The following is a 14,413-nucleotide window of genomic DNA, read 5'->3' as shown; positions in this document are numbered from 1 at the left end:
TTATGTTTAGTCAACTGTGTAGATCGTATAAAAGAACAAATTCAAGTATGAACAATGTCATTGCCTTTGCCATGATAGCTTGAGCATGCATACGTGTTGAGAGAGGAAGTGAGCAAACAAATGCACTCTCTCAGAATTTGATTACTCAGCATTCATTGAAGTTGTAGCAGTGTCACAGGGCCACTAAATTCTCAGATTTGCATCCAAATTTTAGGTGCCATTCCGAAATGAGCAGCTAAAACAGCTAGTTGGCTATGCAATGACTTACATGGGAAGAGTCATTTGAAGTGCATAAGCTTTAAAGGCATGCTCTGCACATGCGGTGGCATCATATGTCCAGCAATAATGTGAGGATAGATCGTATGCGTACACACCAGTGAGGATTTAGTTATTGCATTGTAGTGAAGTGTGGTTACAGTCAGGATAATAGAGCACTAAGGAATTCAAGATGGTTAGATAACCTTATTCCTTTGGAATGAGTGTGCCATATTTTTGCCTTTTATACTGAAGAGTTTCCTTTGCTACAAGATTTGCTCAAGGAAGGAACAGACAGCAAAGGATCCAATCTTTATCACAGACTTCATGGTAGTTATGGAGTTAATGCTGTAGAAAGTGGTGTCCTGAGGTGTGAAAAGCACGAGCTATTTACAAAAATATGAGGGTAATAAATCTGGCTATGGAGAGCTACAGTAGAGAAAGAACAGCAGTAAGATGGAGGACCCGATATTAAGGAGTTGGTTTGCTGCTGGGTTATGGATTCTCTAACTTCTTGCTTGCTTTGAGGTTCCAAATGAAATGTCACTGCCGTAGTCCAGCATGGAAAGCACTAGGTTGATGGCGACTTCAGCTTTTTGCTGGAACTCCCACGTAAGTTAAGATTTGGCAAAGGCATCTGGTAGTGTATAAGCATCCTGTCAGAACTTGTTTCACTTGAGGATTAGGGAGAGTTTTGAATTCATGGTCACACCTCGATTCTGCCCTTTGAATAATCGGTTGGGGACAGAGCACTATCTTTAGGCTACCTGGTGTATGGTCCACTGGACACAAGGTATTGTATGTTCATGTATTCTGAGGTAATTTTAATCAGATTCAGTGGAGTGATCCAAGGTAAAGAGACACTGTTTTAATTCCTAGGAGTCGAGATCAGTTTGGCTTTGAAGTGTTATGTTGATTTGTGTGTTGCCCAGGAAGTTATAACAACGGAGTCTGAATGACAAGATCAGGCGTGGCAATGGTCTGAGAGGCACATTGACAAGAACGAGATGGTGGATCTTGTTAGATGGAAACCGTTTAGAACAGAATGGAGGTAAAGATAGCATGAAGGATACATTAGTCAAGAAGGAATCAACCCAGCTGAGGATAGTGCTTTGAAATTCCATCAATTTCAGTCGTTGATGTTATCAAAGAACAAGTTATTCACCTTCAGTAATGCCTATTTAAGTAGAGACTCTCCGAGTCCTCACCTTGTGAATTTTCCCAGGCATCAGACTAGATCCAGAAATATTTGTAGCATTTTCTCATGTGTCAGTAGGTGCCGTCAGACAGTTCTGCATAAGGCACCATATGCCAGCCCACACGCAGACATCAATTTCTTTCTGATCTCCACCCACACAATGGAAATAGAGACATTGAAATCAGAACGTAGCAGTGTACAGACTTCCAGATTAAGATCATGAAAGACTGTCACCCATTCCACAGGACAAGGAGTGTAGTTCGCTGGGAACCTGCGGTTAGATAGAGCCTTTATCGAAAATAACATTGTTGTTCTTCAAATACAAAGTTTTAACCACAAAGTCCAAACATTTGTAATAGTAGTATGACACCTCTGGTGGTGGGTCTGTAGAATAACTAAAACCAGGAACTTCTGCAGGACAAACCAGACATAATGCCCGGACCTACCTATCCAGGGAGTTACGCTTTGTCAACATATGGAGGGAAATCCAGGTAGCAGCCTGGCAGATGCAATAGTGCAGTTGTAGCAGCCTTCACTCTAGTGAACGAGCATGCAAGCCTTCTAGAGGAAGCTTTCAGGTCAATCCATAGCAGATCTTGATGAAGACAATCCATTGGGAAACTGTTCTCTTTTGGACCATTTTGCCTTTCTTAGCGCCAGAGAAAACAATGAACAGTAGGTCATCAACCTAGAACCCAAGAGCTCTCCTACGATTAAGTCAATTAAGTTCTTCCTGGAGGCAATGATTAAAAAGCAGATAGATTGCCCTATGTGGAAAGGTGTGATTACCTTAGACAGGAAAGCCACGTTTGTCCAGAGAATTAATTTATCCAGAAAGAAGTGTATGGTGGCACCATAGATAATATCTATAGGTCACTCTCACTTTGCCGATGTTATAGCAATGATGAATGTGGTCTCGATGACTTGTAAGCAAATAGAGCAACTGTGCACTGGTTCAAAGAGAGTGTACGTCAGGTAAGTAGTTGGTACCAAGTGAGTACCAAACAGAGGTTCAACTGCAGCATAAAACTGTCAGCAGAATCATGTGGACCAGTCCTTTCAAAAAAGCGCATCGCAATAGGTGACTTGAATGACGGTTGATCCACTAAAGACAAAGGTTAAAGGGAAAAAATCCTTTCAGCGACGCCAGAGCAAGGCCTTGCTTGGCTGAAGACAAACAAAACAGAAGATCATGCGTTAACTCCATTCAGGGGTTGGCTATTTCGGGAGGAACACCAGACCCATTTCTCCCAGTGTTCTGCACAAGTAGGTGGACATCTGGCTCCTAGGACAAACCAATTGCTTTTGGGGGAAAATCAAAAGCAATAAACGGTCTGTTGAATCTCCACACATAAAGATACAGTTTGTGCAGGCTCGGTTGTAAGAGTCAGCCCTGCTGCTGTGACGGGGTCAGCAGTACTGGAGGACGTGCTCATAGCCAGAAGTTCTGGGTATCAGACTCTGCGCACCTAGTCCGGAGCCACTAGGATGACTGTGTCCCAATCTCAATATTTTTTAGCACTCTGATCAGGAGTGGCAGAAAGGAACGTAGAAATCCCGACCCCCAATACAGGCGGAAGGCATCTGAGGGAGAGCACCCTTAGGAACTCCAATGTGCAAACATTTTGAGACTGCGTGTTCTCTGCAGTACCAAACAGATTTAATGAGGGTTCTCCCAATTGCAGGTGCCCTATGCCACCTCCAAGTGTAACCACTATTCATAATTCACTAGGCATTGTCACTCAAGTTGGTCTGTCCGAGCTTCTATAGATCCCACAAGTGTACAATTAGGGTGATGCCCTCAGCATTCAGACACTTCTATATGTAGAGCTACTTGGCATAGGACCATGAACCCACGCTACAATGTTTGTTGCTGTACCACTTGGAAGTCATGTCTGAGAACCTGCACCCTTTATGGTCGGGAGGAACTGCTTGGTATTGAAGACGATTGTTCCCAGCTCCAAATAGTTGCTGTGAAGGAAAGCCTCCAACGGAGACCAGAGTCCTCCGATACCCAACTCTCCCAGATGACCTCCCCAGCCCAGCAACAAATAATCTGTGACGACTGTCAGCTCTGGGTGGGGTAGTGAGGAGAAGTCTGCCACCAGTCTTATTGAGAACAGCCACCACTGCAGATCTCACACAGACTCCTTCAACAGCAGGATGAAAGGTAACAGGGTGCCTTAGTGCTAAGATCCGAGACTTCAGATCCTACTGCAGGGTCTGCATGTACCATCTGGCATGGTTCACAGGCAGGATGCAGGAGGCCAAGAAGCCTCACAGTCACTTTCACTGAGACCCAGGTCAGGGGCTGAAACATTAGGATCATAGCACAAATGTCATGGACTAATTGAGGCAGAGCTCAGAAGAGAAGAGGGAGACAATGTGTGTTCAGGCGGGAGGTAGATGCTTGCAAATCTAAGCTCTCTAGACTAGGCTAATGTAGCATAAACGTCTGGGTATGTGCCCTCTCGTCGCTTACCTATGAACTAAGGGGCAAGATCTTTCTTTTGCTCAGGTGCCCGTAAGATCATTGGTCATGCCTTCTTAAAGGTGAGCAGAGTTTACCGATTGGATTGTGCCGGGTTGAGGTCCTCTGTGAGCATAAGTTTTGACATCATGAGTAAGCAGAGTAAGGACAAGTACTTCAGCTGCTCCCAGCATTAATGTTGCATACTCTTCAAGTATTGAGAACACTGGCATCCTACAGTCAAAAATATTGCCATCATACTGATTGTTACTGTACCAAGTTCCATAATGTGGCACATAACCTGGAGAATTTGGGAAGGGGGGGGAAGGGCAGAGTAAAAAGAAATCACTAAATCAGCGCATGAAGCTGCCACAGATAGTGGCTTTGGCATTACATCTAGTGTGGAGCGAATGTGACACTGAGCTGCAGAATGCCACCTATCGATGCACCAGGAAAATGCTATGAACGTTTTCGGATCTCGTCTGACACTGAGGGAAAATCGACAAAGTGCAGAATCTGCAGTTAGAAGTCTCTCTCAGAAGTCAGCAGAGATAAAAAAAGGATCGCTGATATTTTCTATTCTATTGTAGTTTTTAAGTCATCCTATGCTGTTATCATTCAGTACTCCTGCCAGGGAAGAATCCAGGTTGTAATACAATCAATAGATCATAGTGTTCAGTTTAGGGTGACAGCTGCAGGTAACAAGCTCTTTCAGTTTTCCTAGGAAAAGGCTGATTGAGATAGTTAGGTGGGAGTATCTGGTTAGAACAGATTTATATTAGGTGTCACTTCAATGGCTGTGCAGCAGTGAATCAAGGCAAAACGTAATGAGGAGGAACAGAAACAAGGGGCAGTCAGCATGTCGCAAGGCATACCAAAGAACCTATTTCAATGCAAGGTGAAAAAAAAAAAAAAAGCACCATGCCCAACACAACAGTATCTTATATCAATGCCAAACCACTGTATATGTTCAAGATGGCAAGATTTGTCACATACATTGTGTCCTTCGCCTCCCATTGTAGCTATTGTAAATGAAAGGTGTTGTAGTGAAACAGACTGCTTTACAAGCCCTTTGACTAATGCAAATAAAGACCCAGACGTTACATGAGGAACAAGGCAATAGGTGAATTGCCATTTCAAACTTTCTTGCTGCCGGATCCGGTGAAGGATATCAGTCTCCAATTATATGCTGGTGATGTCCTATAGAAACGTGAGGAACACAAGAAAGGTTGCAGAAGCAGAGCAGGGTGAGTGGATCTCTAAATGGATGATGGTGTACAAACAGGCATGGAGACCCTGAAGGGGAAAGGTAATTAGTAATGTGACAGGAGAGCAGTGTTTGATCTTCAGTCAGAGGTTTTGCATGCAGTTTTAATAGTAGCAGAGGGCCAACTCAGCTGCCCTGTCCCACCTTTCTGAGATCAACAATACAAGATCTTTCAGAATATTGTGAGCAGCTGTAGTATGACTGTGCCAAGGCATAAAGGCAAATCATTTTGATTACATTAGGGTGTAGGCAACCTCAGAATAGAAGAACCAGTACAAGTGAACGTAAATAACATGCTAGTGTACATACTTAGCTAACCTCTTCAAAACCCAAAACAAACATCTTTGCCATTACCAGAATTACTGGGGAAGAATAAGACAAGGTGAAACCATTGCATTTGTAAATTCTTTGTTTTTTAATGGTTTTGATGTAGGCAATTTTGACATCTTCTGCAGTTCTCAGGTTTCCTGCAATGAGTGGTTGAGGAGCATTCTGGTTTGAATGGCAGTTCCATTGTTCATGAAGTGTGTTGCACAAATTTAGTATGCCAGCTTGTTTTTGATTTTTAATCACCCAGTAATGGTCGTTTATTGTCTCACTAGCCAAGACACTCACAGTAACTGGACTACGCATGTTTACCACCAGTGTGGTCCTTTTAAGATAAAGCTGCTGCAATGCTAGGTGTAGGAAGTTGGCTCTGTATGCACTATTTCAATGTAAGGAATAATATGCACAGAGTCCAAGGGTTCCCCTTAGAGGTAAGATAGTGGCAAAAAGAGATAATACTAATGCTCTATTTTGTGGTAGTGTGGTCGAGCAGTAGGCTTATCAAAGGAGTAGTGTTAAGCATTTGTTGTACATACACACAGGCAATAAATGAGGAACACACTCTGAGACAAATCCAGTCAATAGGTTTTGTTATAGAAAAATATATTTTCTTAGTTTATTTTAAGAACCACAGGTTCAAATTCTACATGTAATATCTCATTTGAAAGGTATTGCAGGTAAGTACTTTATGAACTTTGAATAATTACAGTAGCATATATACGTTTCACATAAAACACAAATAGCGGTTTTAAAAGTGGACACAGTGCAATTTTCACAGTTCCTGGGGGAGGTAAAGTATTGTTATTTTTAGCAGGTAAGTAAATCACTTACAGGTCACAGTTTTGGGTCCAAGGTAGCCCACCGTTGGGGGTTCAGAGCAACCCCAAAGTTACCACACCAGCAGCTCAGGGCCAGTCAGGTGCAGAGGTCAAAGAGGTGCCCAAAACACAGGCTTCAATGGAGAGAAGGGGGTGCCCCGGTTCCGGTCTGCCAGCAGGTAAGTACCCGCGTCTTCGGAGGGCAGACCAGGGGGGTTTTGTAGGGCACCGGGGGGGGACACAAGTCAGCACAAAAAGTACACCCTCAGCAGCGCAGGGGCGGCCGGGTGCAGTGTGTAAACAAGCGTCGGGTTCTCTGTAGGTTTCAATGGGAGACCAAGGGGTCTCTTCAGCGGTGCAGGCAGGCAAGGGGGGGGCTCCTCGGGGTAGCCACCACCTGGGCAAGGGAGAGGGCCTCCTGGGGGTCACCGTTCCTTCAGGTGCTGGGGGCTGCGGGTGCAGGGTCTTTTCCAGCCGTCGGGACTTTAGGTTCAGGCAGTCGCGGTCAGGGGGAGCCTCGGGATTCCCTCTGCAGGCGTCGCTGTGGGGGCTCAGGGGGGACAACTTTGGTTACTCACGGTCTCGGAGTCGCCGGAGGGTCCTCCCTGAGGTGTTGGTTCTCCACCAGTCGAGTCGGGGTCGCCGGGTGCAGTGTTGCAAGTCTCCCGCTTCTTGCGGGGATTTGCAGGGGTCTTTAAATCTGCTCCTCTGTAACAAAGTTGCAGTTCTTTTGGAGCAGTGCCGCTGTCCTCTGGAGTTTCTGGTCTTTCTTGAAGCAGGGCAGTCCTCTGGGGATTCAGAGGTCGCTGGTCCTTGGGAAAGCGTCGCTGGAGCAGGTTTCTTTGAAAGGCAGGAGACAGGCCGGTAGGTCTGGGGCCAAAGCAGTTGGGGTCTTCTTCTCTTCCTCTGCAGGGGTCTTTCAGCTCAGCAGTCCTCTTCTTCTTGTAAGTTGCAGGAATCTAAATCTTTAGGTTCAGGGGAGCCCTTAAATACTAAATTTAAGGGCGTGTTTAGGTCTGGGGGGTTAGTAACCAATGGCTACTAGCCCTGAGGGTGGGTACACCCTCTTTGTGCCTCCTCCCAAGGGGAGGGGGTCACATCCCTAATCCTATTGGGGAATCCTCCATCTGCAAGATGGAGGATTTCTAAAAGTTAGAGTCACTTCAGCTCAGGACACCTTAGGGGCTGTCCTGACTGGCCAGTGACTCCTCCTTGTTATTCTCATTATTTCCTCCGGCCTTGCCGCCAAAAGTGGGGGCCGTGGCCGGAGGGGGCGGGCAACTCCACTAGCTGGAGTGTCCTGCGGTGCTGGAACAAAGGGGTGAGCCTTTGAGGCTCACCGCCAGGTGTTACAGCTCCTGCCTGGGGGAGGTGTTAGCATCTCCACCCAGTGCAGGCTTTGTTACTGGCCACAGAGTGACAAAGGCACTCTCCCCATGGGGCCAGCAACATGTCTCGGTTGTGGCAGGCTGCTGGAACCAGTCAGCCTACACAGATAGTCTGTTAAGGTTTCAGGGGGCACCTCTAAGGTGCCCTCTGGGGTGTATTTCACAATAAAATGTACACTGGCATCAGTGTGCATTTATTGTGCTGAGAAGTTTGATACCAAACTTCCCAGTTTTCAGTGTAGCCATTATGGTGCTGTGGAGTCCGTGTTTGACAGACTCCCAGACCATATACTCTTATGGCTACCCTGCACTTAAAATGTCTAAGGTTTGGCTTAGACACTGTAGGGGCACAGTACTCCTGCACTGGTGCCCTCACCTATGGTATAGTGCACCCTGCCTTAGGGCTGTAAGGCCTACTAGAGGGGTGACTTATCTATACTGCATAGGCAGTGTGAGGTTGGCATGGCACCCTGAGGGGAGTGCCATGTCGACTTACTCGTTTTGTTCTCACCAGCACACACAAGCTGGCAAGCAGTGTGTCTGTGCTGAGTGAGGGGTCCCCAGGGTGGCATAAGATATGCTGCAGCCCTTAGAGACCTTCCCTGGCATCAGGGCCCTTGGTACCAGAGGTACCAGTTACAAGGGACTTACCTGGATGCCAGGGTGTGCCAATTGTGTAAACAAAAGTACAGGTTAGGGAAAGAACACTGGTGCTGGGGCCTGGTTAGCAGGCCTGAGCACACTTTCAATTCAAAACATAGCATCAGCAAAGGCAAAAAGTCAGGGGGTAACCATGCCAAGGAGGCATTTCCTTACACTAGGGTAAGGGGCTCTGGGCAGCTTACAAATGAACATGTGCAATCTGCACATGGGAGTACGGTCGCAGGCAGCCAAGTGGCTGCCCACAGGTAAACTGCTTGTGGCAGTCTTAAACTGCAAATCGAACCTGTCCAAATGTCCCTTCTGCCAAACTTAACCCTTCCTGTGAAATATTAAAAGGGTGGATGCATGGTCTTTAAAAATAGAACATGTATAAAAATGTTTAACATGTCCTTGTAGCAAAATATCCTCAAAACTATTTTCACTGTAGCAAGGCTGGCTGCAGCTGCTTTAGGGAATCATTTGACTACATTGTTACATTTATTAAATGCTTAATTCGGATTGGCAGCAGCCATAAAACACTTCCACTCATTTTAAGTGTATTTTAAAAATCCTCTTTAATGGTTAAGCTGGACATTACATAATTTTGGAAATGCCAAATTTTAGAAGTTTGGCATTTCCATGCATACAGTTTCCTGGGACTTTCTCCGAGTGGCCAGCTGCCTTGGACTGCTGACTGCTTCCCCACTGGGAAGTGTGTGCTCCTGGACATAATCCTGGGGTGTGCCAGTGTTACAAATTAAAATGAGCCAAAGATCTTCAAAATAATCTGTCCAGCGTGGACACAGTTTGACTATATCCAAGTTCTGGATTCATCATTGTTCTAACTTTATCACTGGGTTATTTATTTTGGCCTGAATATGTTTCTTATGAACTGCAGACAAATGTACTTTTAAGTAAATACCTGCATTTACAAAATGCTACTGTACATAAACCTAGATAATATTTGTGGTTCAGTACCTGCTGTCTGGCCTTAACATTTTGCAATTCTTGGACAAATCATTAACTTTCACCTTGCCTCAGTTCCAATGTTTACTATAATTGTGAGCACTAGATGAACTCTGCAACATCTTGTAGAATGAAAATGTTATGAACCTGACTGTAGGAAGTTGGCTCTGTATATGCTATCTCAAAGTGGGAGATAGTGTGCACAGAGTCCAAGGGTTCCCCTTAGAGGTAAGATAGTGGCAAATTAGATAATACTAATGCTCTATTTTGTGGTAGTGTTCAAGCAGTAGGCTTATCAGAGGATAGTGTTAAGCATTGGACATACACACACAGGCAATAAATGAGGAACACACACTCAGAGACTTAATTCCAGGTCAATAGTTTTTAAATAGAAAAATATTTTCTTAATTTATTTTAGAACCACAAGATTCAAGATTTGAAGTAAATACATAAAATGCAAGGTACTCCACACAGGTAAGTAAGGAACTTTGAATTAGAGCAGTAACATACACAGTTTTAGTTAAAATGGCAATAAGCTATTTTAAAAGTGGACACTGCAAAAATCAACGGTTCGTGGGGGAGGTAAGTATTGGTTAGTTTTTCAGGTAAGTAAGGCACTTACAAGTTCAAGTTCCTGGGCACAGGCAGCCCACCGTTGGGGGGGTTCAAGGCAACCCCGAAAATCACTGCACCAGCAACATAGCGCCGGTCAGGTGCAGAGGTCAAAGGAGGGTCCAAAACACATAGGCGCCTATGGAGAACAGGGGACAGGGGTGCTCCGGTTCCAGTCTGCCAACAGGTAAGTACCTGAGTCTTCGGAGGGCAAACCAGGGGGGTTTTGTAGAGCACTGAGGGGTCGGGGGGGGGGGACAAGTAGGCACACAAAACACACCCTCAGCGGCACAGGGGCGGCTGGGTGCAGTGTGCTTAGCAGGCGTCGGGTTTTCAAAAGGGATCAATGGAGGGACCCAGGGGTCACTCTGGCGGTGCAGGCAGGGCACAGGGGGATTCTCGGGCCAGCCACCGACTGGGCTAGGCAGAGGGTCGCCTGTTGGTCACTCCTGCACTGGAGATCGGTTCCTTCTGGTCCTGGGGGCTGCGGGTGTAGTGCTTGGTCCAGGTGTCGGGTTCTTTGTTCCAGGCAGTCGCGGTCAGGGGGAGCCTCTGGATCCTCTCTGTATGCGTCACTGTGGGGGTCCAGAGGGGTCATCTCAGGTTACTCAGGAAGTCGCAGTCACCTGGAAGTTCTCCCTGCAGTGTTGGTTCTCAGGAGCTCGAGCCAGGGGCGTTGGGTGCAAAGTGTGAAGTCTCACGCTTCCGGCTGGAACAGTGAAGTCTTTGAAAGTTGCAAAGTTGTTGCTGTTTTTGAACAGTGCCGCTGTTCATGGGAGTTTCTTTGTCCTTCAGGTTCAGGGCTGTCCCCTGAGGCTTCAGAGGTCGCTGGTCCCTGTCGGATGCGTCACTGTACAGGTTCTTGAGTCTGGAGACAGGCCTGTAGGGCTGAGGCCAAGTCAGTTGTCGTCTCCGTCGTCTCTGCAGAGCTTTCAGGTCAGCAGTCCTTCGTCTTTGTGTAGGTTGCAGGAATTTGATTTCCTGGGTCGCCCCTAAATACTAAATTTAGGGGGGTGTTTAGGTCAGGTGGGCAGTAGCCAATGGCTACTGTCCTGGAGGGTGGCTACACCCTCTTTGTGCCTCCTCCGTGAGGGGAGGGGGGCACATCCCTAATCGTATTGGAGGAAATCCTCCAATCTCAAGATGGAGGATTTCTAAAGGCAGGGGTCACCTCAGCTCAGGGCACCTTAGGGGCAGTCCTGACTGGTGGGTGACTCCTCCTTGTTTTCCTAATTATCTCCTCCAGCCTTGCCGCCAAAAGTGGGGGCCGTGGTCGGAGGGGCGGGCATCTCCACTAGCTGGGATGCCCTGGGGTGCTGTAACAAAAGGCATGACCCTTTAAGGCTCACCGCCAGGTGTTACAGTTCCTGTAGCGGGAGGTGAGAAGCACCACCTCCCAGTACAGGCTTTGTTCCTGGCCACAGAGTGACAAAGGCACTCTCCCCATGTGGCCAGAAACTCAGCTGGTTGTGGCAGGCTGGCAGAAACTGGTCAGCCAAGCACTAGGAGTCGGACTGGTATTCAGGGGGCATCTCTAAGATGCCCTCTGGGTGCATTTTACAATAAATTCCACACTGGCATCAGTGTGCATTTATTGTGCTGAGAAGTTCAATACCAAACTTGTAGCCATTATGGAACTGTGGAGTTTGTGTTTGACAAACTCCCAGACCATATACTTAATATGGCCACACTGTACTTACAATGTCTAAGAATAGACTTAGACACTGTAGGGGCATAGTGCTCATGCACATATGTCCACACCTGTGGTATAGTGCACCCTGCCTTAGGGCTGTAAGGGCTGCTAGAGGAGTGACTTACCTATGCCACAGGCAGTGGGAGGTGGGTCGACTTAGTCATTTTCTCCCCACCATCACACACAAGCTGTGAGGCAGTGTGCATGTGCTGAGTGAGGGGCCCCCAGGGTGGCATTAGACATGCTGCAGCCCTTAGAGACCTTCCCTGGCATCAGGGCCCTTGGTACAAGGGGTACCATTTACAAGTGTCTTATCTGGGTGCCAGGGCTGTGCCAATTGTGGGAACAGAGGTACAGTTTAGGGAAAGTACACTGGTGCTGGGGCCTGATTAGCAGGGTCCCAGCACACTTTCAATCATAACTGGCATCAACAAAAGGCAAAATGTCAGAAGGTAACCATGCCAAGGAGGCATTTCCTTACACTGATCCTCAAAGCTATTCACGCACGTAAGTTGGTTTAGACATACAGAACTTTACTCGGGCTCATAACAGGTTTTACTTGCAGGAAGATTTTTGTAGGGTCAAATCTACCTACTGGGGGTAAAAATCATATGGGAACTAGTACTTACACCTGCAAGGGGTTTGTGTACAACACTATACCTTCATACTTACACACCAACTCCTTCCCATTATAAAAACAACTTAAATATATTCCTGTCAAAGGCAGGAGTAAACCATTTTTCCCCGTTGAGGAACGTTATTCTGTTACAACTAAAAAGGTGGGGCATAGGGTACGGACTTTGCCTTGTTGAAAAATATTCCCCCCGGTGAAAAAAAAAAAAACAATGTTTGCTTACTCAGATGATTTTGCATCAACAAATGTACACATTTGTTCCAGCAAAAAAGGAATTCACAACTTTTTTTGAAATATGGCACCTACTGTGAACACAGGGGGCTGTTACCCGCCCTCCCCCCCCATTGCTTACAATTGGTGTGCTTTGTCACCCATTTACAAGCTTCTTATTTGATGGCTTGTCCTTTTCTTTGCATCTGTCCATCTCCCTGGAGCATCGTCTATTCAACATCTTTTTGAGTGGCAAAATGTCATCATTCCACTGCTTAAATTTAGGGAACAATGTTTTTCTTTCTTATTCAATACTCCATGACAGTACATGCGTTTTTTACCTCTCTCTCTCTCCTGTGTGTGTTACTTTCCCTATGACGGTGCTCCCCATTCCTCCTACCTGGTGTGTAAAAGAAACCTATATATTTTTGCCAGAGATATGGCTGAAGATCAGAGTTATTTTTGTTTTATTTCCTGCACTCCATAAATTGCTAGAAAGCACAAGCTTTGGAATCCAAAGGCTTTTTATGCACTAGGAGAAATGCCATCTTCTACACTCACTTAACTGGCTTCTTAGCCAGAAGATGCACTTAGCCCAAAACGTCTCCTGGAGACCTACAAATCTATCATGGGCCTTTACAGGAGGACAAAATGGCTGAATTCTACTGAAAGTAAATTAGGCCTTAGTAACGTTTCCTTTTCAATTCTGGCATTTTTCCAATCCTCCTTAAAATTAGTTCAGTTCCTAGTGTTAAAAGGATTTGAAAAAACAAACCATTGACTTAGACTGAAAACACTGAATTAAATGCACAGCTTTGAGACTTCACTGGATGTGGTTTGCTTTTCAACCACTATTTTGACTTTTTTTTTAACATTTCTTCAACAATACTTTATAAATATTGGCAAAGCCAACTGATCTGAACTCTCATTATAAAAAAAGAGAGACCTACTGCTTTTGCCACTTCTTATTTTTAAATGTTGGGATCAAACACTTTATTAAATGATACTTTAAAAAAGAATGTCATGTGAAGCTGTCCATTAAAACTGCATTATAGTTTCGAAAACCTGCCTGCAACTGATTCGCTTTTTCCCCCCACATTGTAAATATTTGGCCATTATTTGAAATCATCTCCTATACGGGTTTCTTTCTCCAGTTTTCATTCTACTGAATGTGTTGCATGCTCTATTAAAAGGTCACAACAAATTGTTTCATTTTGCAAGTGTATATATTTATAGTGGCACCTTTCAGTTATGCAATCAGAGCTTAAAGTTTATTGTATTTTCTTAGAGTGCTAGGCGTAATAGAGACTTGGGTTAATAAAAAAAAAATATGTTTCACACCCACTTCCAGAGGTCCAGAGCAAGAGGAAAAAAAGGCTCTGTTGCAAAATGATGGCTCATTGCTTTGCAGATAAGACACCAAAGCTGTATGGTTGGCACAGAATATTAGTTTTCCTGCCCCTCATGAAAAATTCACTAAATGTAGAAATGTATAAACATGTGTAGCTCTAGATAGAGATTGAGGAATATCATCCATAGGTTGTAGAGGAAGGAGAAGACTTGGAGAAAATGGTTCTGTGTACAGTACGAGTCCAGAGCATATCATCTGCCTGGAACCCCTTGAGTGGCTAGAATGAGGCCTACTGTAGGTCTAGCTGGAGAAGAGATTGTAAAGAAGCACTGCTGGTGTGGTTGATTCTGTGGAGGTGCTACGGTGGGTTGTGGGGCCATGTCTGGGAGGACATCTAGAAGGCAATGGAAAAGAAGATGGAACAAGCAGGTTCCAGAGGAATTGAACAGATCTGGGCCCGAGAGGGGACCCATGATGACTGTGTGACTACTGGGCACACTACCCTCCAGAGATCCCTATGGGGAACCAGGTGACCACTAAATAAGTGACCCTCTTTGCAGAAAGGTTATTATGGTAGTGTAC

General features: G+C 45.6%; 1 protein-coding gene across 1 annotated transcript in view; it reads right to left on the bottom strand.

Moving 5' to 3' along the window:
• Positions 1-14,413, bottom strand: part of BUB1 (BUB1 mitotic checkpoint serine/threonine kinase) — a 640,511-nt gene that overhangs the window by 596,768 nt on the left and 29,330 nt on the right. The gene's annotated exons all lie outside the window — the stretch shown is intronic.

Source organism: Pleurodeles waltl, chromosome 5 (genome assembly GCF_031143425.1).
Source record: "Pleurodeles waltl isolate 20211129_DDA chromosome 5, aPleWal1.hap1.20221129, whole genome shotgun sequence".
NCBI classification, from domain to species: domain Eukaryota; kingdom Metazoa; phylum Chordata; class Amphibia; order Caudata; family Salamandridae; genus Pleurodeles; species Pleurodeles waltl.
This window is presented reverse-complemented; position numbering and strand designations above follow the sequence as displayed.